This window comes from Sapajus apella, unplaced genomic scaffold, assembly GCF_009761245.1.
Source record: "Sapajus apella isolate SASKATOON/1434 unplaced genomic scaffold, GSC_monkey_1.0 scaffold70, whole genome shotgun sequence".
Taxonomy (NCBI): Eukaryota; Metazoa; Chordata; class Mammalia; order Primates; family Cebidae; genus Sapajus; species Sapajus apella.
In genome coordinates this window covers 5,735,460-5,750,339 of record NW_022437010.1, presented here as the reverse complement: position 1 = coordinate 5,750,339, position 14,880 = coordinate 5,735,460, and the positions used below count along the sequence as shown (strand labels likewise).

The 14,880-nt window shown below is 44.1% G+C and overlaps 1 protein-coding gene and 1 long non-coding RNA gene across 5 annotated transcripts in view; both read left to right on the top strand.

The window, feature by feature from the left end:
• The window catches only part of FARS2 (phenylalanyl-tRNA synthetase 2, mitochondrial), a 523,925-nt gene that overhangs the window by 389,569 nt on the left and 119,476 nt on the right, over positions 1-14,880 (top strand). The gene's annotated exons all lie outside the window — the stretch shown is intronic.
• On the top strand, positions 11,104-12,111 carry LOC116531376. The gene is made up of 2 exons (XR_004260395.1): positions 11,104-11,464; positions 11,796-12,111. It is a non-coding gene; the product is annotated as an uncharacterized LOC116531376 (long non-coding RNA).

Genomic DNA, 14,880 nt, shown 5'->3' with positions numbered 1-14,880 from the left:
TACCACCCAGACAGTTTGTTTTGTTTAAGTTTTGTTTTAGAGACAAGATCTTGCTATGTTGCCCAGACTGGACTTGAACTCCTGGGCTCAAGCGATTCTCCTACCTCAACCTCCTGGGCAGCACAGACTGCAGGCACATGCCACCATGCCTAGCTTACCAGTGATAATTTTTATATCCTTTTTCTAGTCTTTTTAAAAAATGGATAGGAATAACTTGCATACATATATACTAAGAAAATTCTACCATTGTCACATACTGTTTTAATATTTTAGTCCTTTTTTACATGACAAAATTACAGTTATTAGCATCTATCAGAGCATTTGCTATGACTGGCAAAACAAAAAAGTTTCATATATTTGGTAATCATTTATATTCCTTTCTTCATTGTTCAACTCTTTTCTTTTGCCTACTTTTTCTGATGCAGTTTTATAAACAGTAAAATATCTCATATCAATGACTAGCTAATTATATACCCAGAATACTAGTCCAGATTATTTCTTATTTGTTACAAACTTTTTAGGTTGTTATCTGCCTGTCCTTCATCATATGTGCGGCATAAAGTTATTTTATATTTTTCGTTTTGTCATATCCAACTTTTTTCATTAATTTTTGTCAATTGCTTTTACATGTAAAAAGTTATAATCCATCAAAAGATCATATATATATTTACTTACATTTTGTCTTAAGTTATTTATTATTAAACATCTTTTTCTAGTTCCATCTGGTGTCATGAGATGAGGGGCTCAAATTTTATTTTTCTGAACAGTTAACCAGGTTTCCTGACACCATTTATAGGATAGATAATTTACAATAAGTGACTCTTTCACAAAAGACACACAACTCATGATTTTGCTCAATTTTTTTAAATTTTATTTTTGAGACAGGGTCTCGCTTTGTCATCCAGGCTGGATCACAGTTCACTGCAGCCTCGATCTTCTGGGCTCGAGCGAGCCTCCTGTCTCAGCCTCCTGAGTAGCTGGGATCACAGGTGTGTTCCACCATGCCCAGCTAATTTTTATTTTTTTTGTAGAGATGAGGTATTGCGATGTTGCCCAGGCTTGAGAGCTCCTGCTGGTCTCAAACTCCTGCGCTCAAGCTCCCCTCCCACCTTCACGTCCCAAAGATGTGAGCGGCAATGGCAGGCCTTGCTCAGTTTTTAAAACAGTGCTTTAGGAACCAGCTGTATCTGAAGCAGTTCATTTGTGGTTTGGTTTGCTTGCACTCCTATTCTTACCAAAAGATAGCCTTACTCTCATTTCAGACCAGAGTAGCCCATGTGGCAATCCCCTAGTCCCTTTTTGGAGGCCACATTGTAGCCATAAGTAACTGGAATGCAAAGCCTCTGTGTGCCCTTTGACCCAGCTAAATCATTCCCCAGTTGGATTGACCAGTTTCCTGAGCTTTCATCATGATTTCTGGAGCTCAGTTGTCCCGCAGTCACTATACAAAGTCGGTTTTGTCATATTCTCTCTTATTTCTTAATATGTCCTGGAAGGAACGGAATATGAAGGCTTTGTAGGGTAGTGGCTGCAGTGTGGGCTTTAGAGGACACCCTGAGTGCAAGTCCTGGCCTTGTCACTTGTTGGCTGTGGAACTTCGAGCAAGTTACTCACCCCTCTAAGCCTCAACTTCTTATCTTGAGGTTTAACAGTGAAACTACCTTAGAAGGTTATTTTGCAGTGCCTGGCGCATAACAAGTGTCCAGTAAGTGTTAACTGCTGTTGTTGATGGTGCTGGTTGTATGCTAATGGAGGGTTTCTTCTGGGAGAAACTTATTGTAATTGAGTATAAGCATTAAATACAAACCAAGAACGGCCAACCTTCTAATTAGCAAACTTCGTGTTTTAAGCCCATATTCAAAATAGGCACTCAGTTGCTGATGATAATTTACTCCAAACAATAAAATTACTTTCTTAAGATCTAATTGTTTTGGATAGAAAAAAGAGGAAAAAAGAATAAAACAGGCTGAGGATGTGACAAGCTGGGAATAAAAGTATGGTGGGGTTTTAAGATCTGAAAAAGAAGTTTTTTTAACACCTTAAGGAAAAAGTTGCAATATACTTTTGTTTCTTTTTTTATGCACAGTAAGTGTTAGAGGATGTAGGTAACACATGTGCTGGTGGGGAAGTACCGTAGAGGAAACGGGAAGGACGCCCCATGCAGAAAATGAGAATCAGAAGGCGCACCCAGCCCCTCTGTGTGCAGGGCAGTGTTGGATGAGACGTGCAGCCTGGCCAGGCCCCGTGTCTTTGTTTCTCCAGGTTTTGATTCAGGCCTGAACACTCCCCTCCCCCACCACAGAGTCTACATGGCAAAGGGAGTCTGCAGAAGGCATGTGGCACTTTGTATCCGTATTTGGGATTCAGTAAGCTGCTGATTTGATGATGGAAGTGAATACCAAGCAGTCGCTGTCCGTGTTCGTGAAATAAGGGATATCGGCCATAATTCCGAGGATATGACACTATTTTGCCATTATCTATTGGTATTTTTTAAAATGTTATGGTAAAAAAAATTTCCAAAACCTATAAGCTACCAGGCATCTGTTTTAAAGTTGCAGTGCTATACTCATTCACAAAAAGCTGTGTGTTACTCGCGGTGTAGCGCTTTAAAGAAGTTTAATAGAGTTTGTTTTTTTAAATCGGCATTTCTCTTTAGAGATGGCTAATGAGCATTCGAAAATTTAAAGTCCTAAATGAAATTATAACACTGGATATTGCTAACAAAATGGGCAACACAAGGAAGACTAAAAGTAGAAATCTCTGTGAAGTGCCCTTCATGTGATAGCAAGGTTGAGAAAATTTGATTACAGAGCCTGAGCGTCTGCAGTGAAGGCCTGACACTGTACTGGTGACTGGGGCGACCACCCAGCTCCCAGTGATTACCCCTTTGCTAGCAACTGCTCCTCCCTCCAATCCAGAACCGTGGGCCCTGGCAGCCATTTTGTGCAATAGGGCATCCTTTTACCCTCGAGTCTCTGCTGATTGGGCCCAGGCAGATGCTTGACCCATGAAGGAATTTACAATTGGCGATGATAGAGGTCGTCTTTCACTCCACAGGTACTTTCCACATTGTCTGTTTACCTTGAGCAGCAGCAAGGCAAAGAATGACAGTGTGCAGGGAGCAGAAGCAAGCTTCCCTCCAGAGGGAAGCAGAGAAGGGAGAGTCCAGAGAGCATTCGAGCCCCCGTTTCTGTGCCTCACCTTGGTCTGCTACCTTCTGAAACAAGTTCCCTGCCTGGTCAAGCCAGCAGGAGTAGCTTTCCACTACTTGCCCCCGGGAGTCCAGCAGAGGCACCCTGGGAGCCCAGAGGTATTCTGATTCTGTCCCCTGACAGCCTCTTCATTACCCTAAGTGTCCACCTCAATCAATGAGTTCCTCTCCTAACCCACTTCACTGGCAGAAGCAGCTGGCGTGGCAGAGGGACCTCAGATAGTGAGCACAGCGTGCCACAGGGCCTCACAGGGAGAAAAGCCACTGCAGGCACCAGGTGGCAAGAAGTCCATAGAATATTCCGGGAAGAAGCAAAGCTCTTTGTTTTCCATAAACACTGTCAGTTAAAGGGAGCTTCAAGCAACTGCACAGGAAAAGACTGGGATCCAGAGCCGAATAGATGCACACAGTCCCCCTGGCCTAAGTGGCATGAGACACTCCTGCCTGCCTGCAGACTTGCAGAGAAAGAACCCAGAGCTGACGGGGGGCATTCCAATTGCCAAGTCAGATGAGGCCCTCCAACCATTCCTGGTGAGGTGGCCTTAGATACCAAGAGCTTCATCCTCCATATATCACATCTAGGTGGTTGTATCTGATGGCATCTGGATTAACTGGGTAAAAATAAAAGCAAAGTTTTCTTGAGGACAAGGATCACAGGCTCTAGCACCATGCCAAGTCTCTTGCATGCCTGGCGTCACTACACCTTCACCACACCCGTGATGCGTGCAGTGTTCCTGGCTGCCTTTTATTTATGAGGCCACGGGTAAAGAAGCTCGCTTAGGGAGCCACAGCCTATAAGTGACAGACAGCATCGCCCTCAGCAGACAAAATCCAGGACCATATTCTTACCAAATTTCTATATTGCTTCCAGCATATTGATTTAATCACTTGTGAGCCTCTTTTTTCTTTTCAAAAAAACCCAACTTGAAGGCTTCTTTATGGATTTGCTGGGGCTGCATAATAAACACCACAGACTGTGGCTTAAACCGCAGAAATTTATTTTCTTATAGTCCTAGAGGCTGGAAGTCCAAGATCAAGGTGTGGGCAGAGTTAATTTCTCCTGAGGCCTCCCGCGTTGGCTGGTAGATGGCATCTTCCCACTGTATCCTCACATGACCCCCACTCTGTATGAGTCTGTGTCCTCCCCTTCTTCTAAGGACACCAGTCAGATTGGATTAGGCCGCCCTAATGACCTCTTACCTCTTTAGAGACCCTATCTGTCTTCCAGTACAGCCACGTTCAAGGTACTGGGGACTTTGAACAAGGTACAAGGTATTAGGACTGCAACATATGAATTTTGGGGGGACGCAGTTCAGCCCATGACAGATCCCTCCAGGGATTTTTATGGATAGCTCTAAATTTCAGTCCATCTGATGTCCAAGGTGGGTGATAAAAGCCAGGAGAGCCCTTTCGAAACAATGACTTCTGCCTTATACTGCGAGATGGTGCCATCCCATCACTCTCTGATTCTGTATTCTAATACAGTACTTTAAAACAATGATATGCTTTGCTCTCCTAAGTTACAATGAAAAGAGCTACTACAGGCATTGGAGGTTTACAGAGAGAATGTATAAGCTGTTAAGGGAGACTTAAAGCCATCCTGGGCCGGGCGTGGTAGATCACACCTGTAATCTCACCACCTTGGGAGGCCGAGGCAGGTGGATCACCTGAGGTCAAGAGTTCGAGACCAACCTGGCCACCATGGTGAAACCCCATCTCTACTAAAAATATAAAAAGTAGCCGAGTGTGGTGGCATGTGACTGTAGTCCCAGCTACTCGGGAGGCTGAGGCAGGAGAATCGCTTGAACCTGGGAGGCAGAGGCTGCAGTGAGCTAAGATCACGCCACTGCCCTCCAGCCTGGGTGACAGAGTGAGACTCTGTCTCAAAAAATAATAATAATAATAATAATAATAATACCATGTCTCGTTCTTCTCAGAGCAGGCCTCACTGAAAACTGAGGACTCTCTGGAGAAGGTGCCTGGCTAGCATTCCAGGAAGCCTGTTCCTATACCCCCTGCTCTGGCTAAACCAGTATGGGCTCTGGGTCCTTGATGGGGCCTCCCTCACTTGAACCTCCTGCTTCTGGTGACTGTTTATGGATGTCCAGTCTCCTCAGGACAAAGAATCTGATCAATTGATAGAGTCACCACCGGACAGGGACCTCCACTGGGCAGAGCTCAGGCCAATCACAGCTGAATCACCAGCACCCAGCCCTGGTGATGAGGTCTAAGCTCAGACTTATACAGGGGCCTTGGAGGTGGCAGGCACTCTAAGACTGCCCATAACGGTACTCATAACTGACAGGCAACTTGTATAGCCTGTCAACTACAGGATAAAATCTGTATCTTAAAGATATTTCTCTAAAATGCATGTACAGTGAAATTGATTGATATAGTAGAAAGAGACCTGTATTCTAACCCCAGCTTCTCTCTCATCTGGACAAGTTACTTAGCCTCTCTGAACCACTGATGTCCTACCTTAAAAGCAGTATTATAAGTCTAAAACGAGTTGAAGTGCCTAAACGTACATCCACATATTTCAAAGCAAGGTACTAGATTTTTCATTTTGACATGTGTTTCTTCAGCCTTTCAGTGGCCAGCCTATTCCCAGTGCCAGTGCCCAGTCACTCTGCCTTTGCATTTCAAGTCCCATCGGGGGAGTTACCATTAGCCAGAAGCCATATTGTTCTCATTGATTGTTTGAAATTTGCATATGAAATGTTACCATGTTTACACCCTGCACTTAAAGAACTCCTAAAGATAGGCACTCATCTGGGAATTATGACAGATATCTTCAGAATACTTTTGGGGATTTTCAAGAATGAGAAGTAGATTTCTCTTGCTTAAGTAGAGGAGTGTGTTTCTCGTGGGGCCCTTTGCAAAATGCCCTGTGGGAAACTCTGGTGCCTAGGAAAGGCCAGATGCTGTTGTAAACTGGGGAATCAGACCTACCTTTCTGTTTTTCTCAATCCACATTTGTTCTTTATTTGCAAATAAGTCAGCTAAGAACAGTGCCAAATGAGGCTCTTGAAGTGTAGACTCTAGGAAAGGTGTTGTACTGTACTTACAATCCTTCATTGATGAGCAGTGGCTATTTACCACTGAAGATGGGGTCAGTGCCTCTGAGCTGGGATCCATGTTGCTGCCCATCAGGTCCTGGCGTGGGCTGGAAACCAGAGGTCTTTGACCTGCTATATTCCGAGCGTTAGTGCCCCAAGTGGGTCCCCTGCTTTTCCTCAGTTGTCTCTTTAGTAAATTCTCAGCTTATCTGGTGGGTTTTGAGATAACATTTTTTTAACTCAGTATCCATTTTGCCACATCTGTTCCGTTATTGCACTGAGTTTTTAAAGGTTGTATCCCCAAGATAATGTTTAACTTTTGGGAAAGTGTGTCTTTCAAGTCCCTTTTTCCTTTAATCATTTGAGGGCTCTTTTGTCAGTGGGGGTGTGTGTGTGTACCTGAGAAAACATGTGCATGCACGCCTGGATGCACACGTGTACACATTTACTTGCACATGCCATTGAGTACCCATTCGGTATGAGGTACCATATTATGTTCTGGTGCTGTGGGAGGACCACAGCTCAGAGCATCTAACTTACAGGTCTAAGGTCTCACAGCCATTAAGCCATCATGGCAGGACTAAAGGAGATGCAGCAGATCGGAATTGGCTTCATATCATGGCAAACAACGAAACTAAATCTGCGAGTTGGCCACGCTCACCCCTGGCTTCCTCTGAGCTGGAGCATCTGAGTGTTACTCCTTCTAGGTCAGTATAACAGACCAGAGGCCTGGCTTGCTCACATAGTTACTGATGAAGAAAAAGAAACATTTTATCTGAGGAATGTGAGCCACCTCTAAATTATCAGGCCCAGAGAGGCATGGGAATGAGACAGCGGCCACATCCTACTGCCGTCTTGAGCTAAGTAATCATCTCTTGAAGCTACCTGCTATACAGCCACAAGTAGCCAAAAATTAACCTAACAATGCTGTACACCAGGCACCTAACCCATAGCGTATAGTTCAACCCATATAGCCAATCACAAATCAATGCTATTTCTGCAAACCAGTGAGAATTCCTGACAAATACCTTTACATCACCCCACTCCTTGTCACTTTTCTTACGTTTAAAATCCTACTTGTAGCAAAGGTCAAATGGAACTCATATCGGAGGTTACTTGGATATGAGTATTCTAAGAAGCTGTTCTTATCTTGGCCCCAATAAATTCCCCTCCTATTGATTTTGCCTCAGTTTCTTCCTTTAGGTTGACATGGCTATGCTAATGGCAAAGGTTTCATGACAAAGCCCCCCATGCCCTGCTCCCAGTGCAGGCTGGAGAAGAGGCCAGCTTGTCCTCCTGTGGGAAAGAGGAGTACTGTGAGAATAGCAAAGAGCTCTTCCACAACATTGTCTTTATTTTCAAAACACTCTTCACTTCCCTGGGTGTGCTTGCTCACAGGGGCATGCCATCACAGGGCACTGAGAGGCAAGGGCACCAATTGATCCAGTTTGCCAGGCATTTCCAGTGAAGCTCCACCCTACGCTGCACTGTCCATTTCACATGTCCACAGTTTTGTGTGTGTGTGTGTTTTTTTTTTTTTTTTTTTTGAGACATAGTCTCAGGCTGGAGTGCAGTGGCACAATGTTGGGTCACTGCAACCTCCACCTCCTAGGTTCAAGTGATTCTCCTGCCTCAGCCTCCCATGTAGCGGGCATTACAGGTGCCCACCACTACGCCCAGCTAATTTTTGTATTTTTAGTATAGATGGGGTTTCGCCATGTTGGCCAAGCTGGTCTCAAACTCCTGACCTCAGGTGATCCACCCGCCTCGGCTTCCCAAAGTGCTGGGATTACAGGCGTGAGCCACCATGCCTGGCCTCACATGTCCGCAGTTCTAAAGGAAAGCACCCAGGTGGCATTCACTGGATGCCAAGGGCAGGTGATGAAACTCAGGATTGACATCAGCCCTGTGAGCTAATATAGAAGATGTTTGCATACCCTAAATGGTTATTGATAAGTTACTATACCAAGAGCAGGGCATTGAAGATAACCACGTATCAAAGATCTCATACACAGAGGTCTCTGGGCAAACACCTCTAAGGTGCTTCTCAAGGCTACTTCTTTAGAAAAGCATTTGTGGTGCCCCTGTCCTCCAAGGTCGTCGTCCTTCGTGGTCACCATACCTACGTATAGGTCCATCAGAAAGCTGCTGTTTGACACTTACTCCTTTTGTGCCCCTCCCGCTAGACTGTTAACTCCTTGAGGGTAGGAAACTGTTGATGTTATTCATGGTACTTACCATAATGATTGCACAATCAGAATATTCGCTGAATGAATAAGATCTCCTTAGCCAAGGACTCACACTAATATTACATAGGTGCATACATACATATATGTATGTGTATGTTTGTGTCTGTTTGTATCATAACACATGCATACATGTATATGTATACACATACGTAATACATATTTTAGGCTCCTGAAGCTTATCATTTTGGGAGGAATAGGTTTATTCCTCTAGAGCACTATAAATGTAGAATGATGGACTTACGCTTGAGCTGCATTGATCCAGGACAATCCATGGGAAGTGCTCTTCTGAGTACTGTAAATCCCCGATATGACTTTTTGGTTAAGTTTCTTGTCTGTTGTTTAAGCTTTCTGATTGCTTGGATTAAGGACTAATGATACCTTATGCCAAGGTAAAAATGTTACTAAAAAAAAAATTGTAATTTTAAAACCTTTTGGAATGTCTTGAGTTATTCTTTCTCCATCTAAAGCAGCAATTGAGACTTGGCATCGGAGCATACCCTGTCTTCCCCATTGCATGTGGAATCCAACCTAGCATCTCAGGAAGAAGAATAGATGATTTTTTAAATGTCAAAAAAAAAAAATTGAACTTCCTCCTGTGCATCTCACCTCAGCTTCTGTTGCAGACCTTAGATGCCTGCTTTCCATTATTCCATAAGAGAATAATTTATATAGCTGTAAACAGCTTAAAAGAAGGACACACTTGAAATGCCTTGTGTGGTGTAGGTGCTCACCATTTTAAGAGTATAGTTCCCTTTAGGGCAGGCACAGAAAGACAGGACCTGTGAGTGAACTCGCCGGACTCATCAAACCCCCACAGACCATTTGATGTTTTCGAGGAGCCCACTGGGTCCTGATCCCCCAGCCACTGGAGCCTTGATGAAGTGTGTTCACGCTCGCTGTGGTGGGGTCTGGCCCTGCAATGTAGGACATCTGGACATGAACACAGCCTCTTCCCAGAGAGATGAGATGGAAGAGAATGACATTAAGGGTTCAGAGCATGAGCTTCAGGAAAAAACTCGATTAGTAAATTAAAGAAATATGTACTTGAGATTACTTGAATAAATAGCTTCGTTCTAAAAACTCTTCCAACGCCCCTAGCACCTATCTTCACGTGCACAAATTTTCTTTTAGAAGGAGGGAGTAAATATACATGGGTGAGACAAAGAACTGAAATAATAATCCACCTTTGATCAAAACTCCTTGTTATAGTGTTCCCTGTGAAAACAATTTCTAATCAATGAGCGCTGCCACAGCACACTGAGGAGTAATTACCTTACACGTGTTTCACTCCGAGCTGTGATTAGAAACAAGATGTGGGCTCAGAAGGGCAGAAGACGAATATAAAAAGGAAAAACCCCAAATAGGAGCCAAAATGTACAGGCTATGATATTTAATCAGCACAGAGGCCTGCTCCAGGTAGTGATGCCGACATTCGTTCATTCACTAGGTAAGGATTTCCTCTCTCTGCTAGGTAGGTGTCGGTGGTGGCATTAGCAGCCATGCTAAGGTAACTTATCACATGCTGCCCTTGTATACAAAGATAGGGCAACTGGCTGGCTCTCACTGAAGCATGAGCTTGACTTCAGAGGTGCTCTGTACCAGAGGTGGATTTGGGTTGCTAAGATTACACCTTCTGACCAGACTTCCCAGTGTTGGGAGCCAATTTCCAAGCACAAACTGCTTGGTCCATAGTCTACCAGCCTGAGCAGTCATTGTACCTGGTCTTCATGAGACACCAAGACCTGCAAAGGGAAAGAAAGACTTGGAATTTCTACCTGGAAGAAAAACTTGAAGAGGGGCTAGAGTCAAGTGTGTGGCAGGCTTATTGAGAAGGCAAAGCCTACTTGGTCTCTGTAGAGAAGCTAGAAGAGGCCTTTGGCCTGACAGTGCTTAATGGTGCATTTACTGTACCAATGAGAAGAAGATTCCAAACTCTGACAAGTGTTGGATGCAGGTGTAATGAACAGGCTTACACACTGACAAACAGACATGCTCACTGTGATGGCCCTGCACCTGTGGGGCACACTCAGGAGCAGGAATGTCTTCATTTGTCATTAAGACAGCAGATACTGCCACAGCACCATCACCACCTAGCCATAGCACGGCCACCCTTGGCAGGTTCCTTCCTACCTTGGAGAGGTACCAATCATGTTCCTTCCTTTCCTTCCTTCCTTCCTTCCTTCCTTCCTTCCTTCCTTCCTTCCTTCCTTCCTTCTCTCCCTCCCTCCCTCCCTCCTTCCTTCCTTCCTTCCCTCCTTCTTTACTTCCTTCCTTCCTTGTTTCTTTCTTCCTTCCTTCCCTCCCTTTCTTCCTTCCTTCTTTCCTTCCTTCTTTCTCTCTCTCTCTTTCTTTCTTTTTCTTTCCTTTTCTTTCTTCTCAGTATCTCCCTCTGTCACCCAGTCTGGGTGGTACAATCACAGCTCACCGCAGCCTTGACCTCTCTGGGCTCAGCTCATCCTCCCATGTCAGCCTCCCAAGTAGCTCAGACTATAGGTGCTCACCACCATGCCTGGCTAATTTTTGGGGGCTCTTTTGCTTTCGCATTTTGTAGAGATGGAGTTTCACCCTGTTGTTCAGACTGGTCTCGAACTCCTGAGCTCAAGCAATCTGTCCACCTTGGCCTCCCAAAGTGCTGGGATTACAGGCATGAGCCACTGGGCTCAGCCTGTTGTTTCCTTTTAACTCTTGTCTTCAGACAGCTGAAAGAATGCCAGCAGATTTATTCGCATGACCTTAAAAACATACTCAGCATCTTTAGCCCACCTTGGCCTCCTAGCATGCTGGAATTACAGGCATGAGCCACCTCAAAAACATTCTTGTTAGGTGATATGCTCCAGAGGAAAGCATGGACGTTCTGAAGTTTGACCTGCCTGTTCTAAACTATCATGGGCTGCTTACTTATCTTGCCATGTTCCTAAGGCTCAGCCTGCACTCCTACTCCCCACGTTTTTTTTGGTTTTTTTTTTTTTTGTTTTTTTTTTTAAGACGGAGTTTCGCTCTTGTTACCCAGGCTGGAGTACAATGGCGCGATCTCGGCTCACCGCAACCTCTACCTCCTGGGTTCAGGCAATTCTCCTGCCTCAGCCTCCTGAGTAGCTGGGATTACAGAACGTGCCACCATGCCCAGATAATTTTTTGTATTTTTAGTAGAGACGGGGTTTCACCATGTTGACCAGGATGGTCTCGATCTCTTGACCTCATGATCCACCCGCCTCGGCCTCCCAAAGTGCTGGGATTACAGGTGTGAGCCACCACGCCCGGCCCCCTCCCCCACAGTTTTTAAAATTGTTACCCTCTACAAAATGATTGAGAGAAACTAGAATGAGTGGCAGGCTTATTAGAGCAGTGGTTCTCTGGATATGTTTACAAATGGAAATAGCTGCTCACTCAGGATCTTTGAAGACTCACCTAAACATAACCTAGAAAAGAGACTTAGCAAACTCCCAGAGCCGACTCAGCCCTTATGATTCTGAAGAAGTGATACTCAGGCACAGAATAGTACCTTATGAAACATCTCTGTGTGAAAGGCCAGCTCACCAACTTGGATGAGAATATTCTCCCCACTTTCAAGAATGCTCAAGTTTTTCTTAGCAAAAAAAAACAAAAACAAACAAAAAAAAAAACTTCTCCTGCAAAGCTTCTACCCATCAGTACATATTAGCCACCTTGGAAATAGTAGACAAAATGTCAGTCATTCCTCCTCTGGTGTAAAATTAGGCCCTGGACGAGTGTGCATTTACCTGCTTGCAGGCAGAATTAAAACAGCCAGAATGTGCTTTAAGTGTCTAAGGAAAAATTTGGCCAAGGCTCTGGGCCAGTGCGTCTGTTGTTATTTTAGATTTATTCAATTAGAGTCACAAGCAAAGTAAATTGAGCTGTGTTGTTGATTTGAATATTACCTTGGAAGAGAGTATAAAGAGATTAACAAACCCTAAGGGATGAGGGACAAGTGCCAAGCTCCTCCTCTGTCCCCACACACAGTCAGGCCAGGTTTCACAGATTCATTTAGAAATGACGGAAATACATGCAGAAGAGCAGATGTGCCTTTTGTTTAGGGCCACATAGCCATTTTCTCGCTTCTCCATCCTCTGAAACTTCCTCTGTGTGCGTGAACTGCTGCAGAAATGCAGCTGGTGCGTGTGAAGGCTGTCGGGTTTAAGAAGGTGGCCTGCCCTGAGAACTGGGGGGCTTGGATCCAATCGGATCCTGCCTTTGTCTTGGCAAATAGATTGTCTGGCACAGCCGGCTGCATTCAGTTGACCTGGTGCTTTGACAAATTGGCACAGGTGAAATATTAAAATTAATTGCATAGGCCTCATATGTTTCTAGACGCTGTAGGATAAATAAGCCATGCATTTCAACAAAGAACCTTTTCAGCGTTACCATTTTTAGTGCCATGTGGCAATTGGTTGTCTCACACCCCCTTCAAAAAGTGAGGCATTTTTACATGATTTTATTTAGTTTGACGGAGGTAGGGACGAGAGCGATGCCAGGAAGCCATCCTGTTTTTAGGACTGAAGGGGCATTTTTCAGTGTAAGTCTCCTATGGTTTGGTGGATCACAATAAGGATGAGTTTTTTTAAATAAGAAGCTAGAACTAAGACGACAGAGAGGGAACAGCAGGGAGATACAAGGTAAAAATGGGGAGGTTTGCTTGGCGTCACGTGTGTCCTTAATTAAGACTTTAATGACATTCTTACTGCCGTGGCCTCTCACTGTTTTCCGAGTGTGTCTAATGCTGCCCTCACATCCAGGCTGTAGTATTATACCAAGAATTAGGTTAAAGAAGAACGTATGCAGGCTGTAGTGGTTCTGACTAACCAGCTGCGGTGTGACCCTGGGCAGGTCACTCAGCCTCTTTGAACCTGCTTCCCACCTGTGCGGCGAGGGCAGTGTGATCACACAGTTTCATGGTCCACTCCAGCACTTCCAGCCTGTGGTCTGTGCGCCACAGCCTTGGATTTCACAGCCCCTCGACTTTTGAAAAGAGGAGAGATTTTTCAAAGAATGCCTAGTAGGGTGTGTATTATGAATCTGTTTACTGTAACTGTAGTCGGACCTTGGTATCCATGGGGGATTGGTTTCAGGACCCCCAGCAGATACCAAAATCCAGGGATGCTCAAGTCTCTGATATAAAATGGCATAGTATTAGCATACAACCTACACATATCCTCCTGTATACTTTAAATCATCTCTGGATTATTTATAATACCTAATACAATGGAAATTCTATGTAAATAGTTACTGTACTGTATTGTTTAGGGAATAATGGCAAGAAAAAAGTCTGTACCTGTTTAGTATGGACCAAACCATCCTTTTTTTTTTTCCAAATATTTTTGATCCATAGTTGGTTGAATCCATGAATATGGAACCCATGGAATGGAGGACTAACTATATTTTGTTTTTCCTAGCTCCTTGTAAAGATTTTCATTGGAGAATATCTAGTGAGGTGAGATGAACCCTTCCATGTCCCCTTTGCTTATTATTAGCTGTGACAAGGTCCTAGTTTAGAACTTAGGAACAGGAGAATGAAAATGAATGGCCCAAATGTATTTTTTCTTTTGTTGATTTGTTGTGTTCCTCACCAACGGTAAAGGTAGAATTGTCTGCTGTTGCTTACTACTCTTTTGTCAGGGAGGGACTTCACCTTCATCCCGTCTCATGTCATGAGTCTGAGTCTAGGCCAATCTGCCTTTTCCTGCCTCCTCCCACTTTCCCGCCTCTCTTCCTGGAGGAACCAGTGTCTCATTCGTCTCTGTCCCCTTGGTGTAGTTTGGTACATATCAGATAATCAAAATATATTTGTTGAATGCATTGGTCCAAAGTTTAGGGCTGAGAAGATGAGAAGGAAAACATAGAACTAAAACTAGAATTTAACATAATCAACCATGTCCTCAAAATAAAATATAAACTAACATTATGAGCTAGGAAAGGTAGAGCATGTTCACGTTTACCAGCCTGGGCCTGGGAGGCATGTTTCCTGCCTACGTATTGACTAGAGTTAGCTAAAAAGCTTTGGCAATTGATTGATCACTTACGATTTCTGTATCAAAATGGAAAATATATGACTTATTCTATCAAACTCACTCAAATCACTGCCTTCTTCATTCAAAAGGTAAGAGAAGCTTGTCTTTTATATGTCAAGCATCACACCTTGAAATTAACAGAGCAAAACAGGTTCAAAATAAAACCTGGTGATGGGGAAAGGACTGAGAAACGCAGGTGAAATGCTAACATGTGCTTGAACTTCCACAGAATCATCAGTGCCTGATACCACACAGCCAGTGACCCAAACCACTTGCTAAATCCTCCTCCTTCTTTCATCTCCTGTAATTAGCACATAACCCAATGGTTAAGAGTG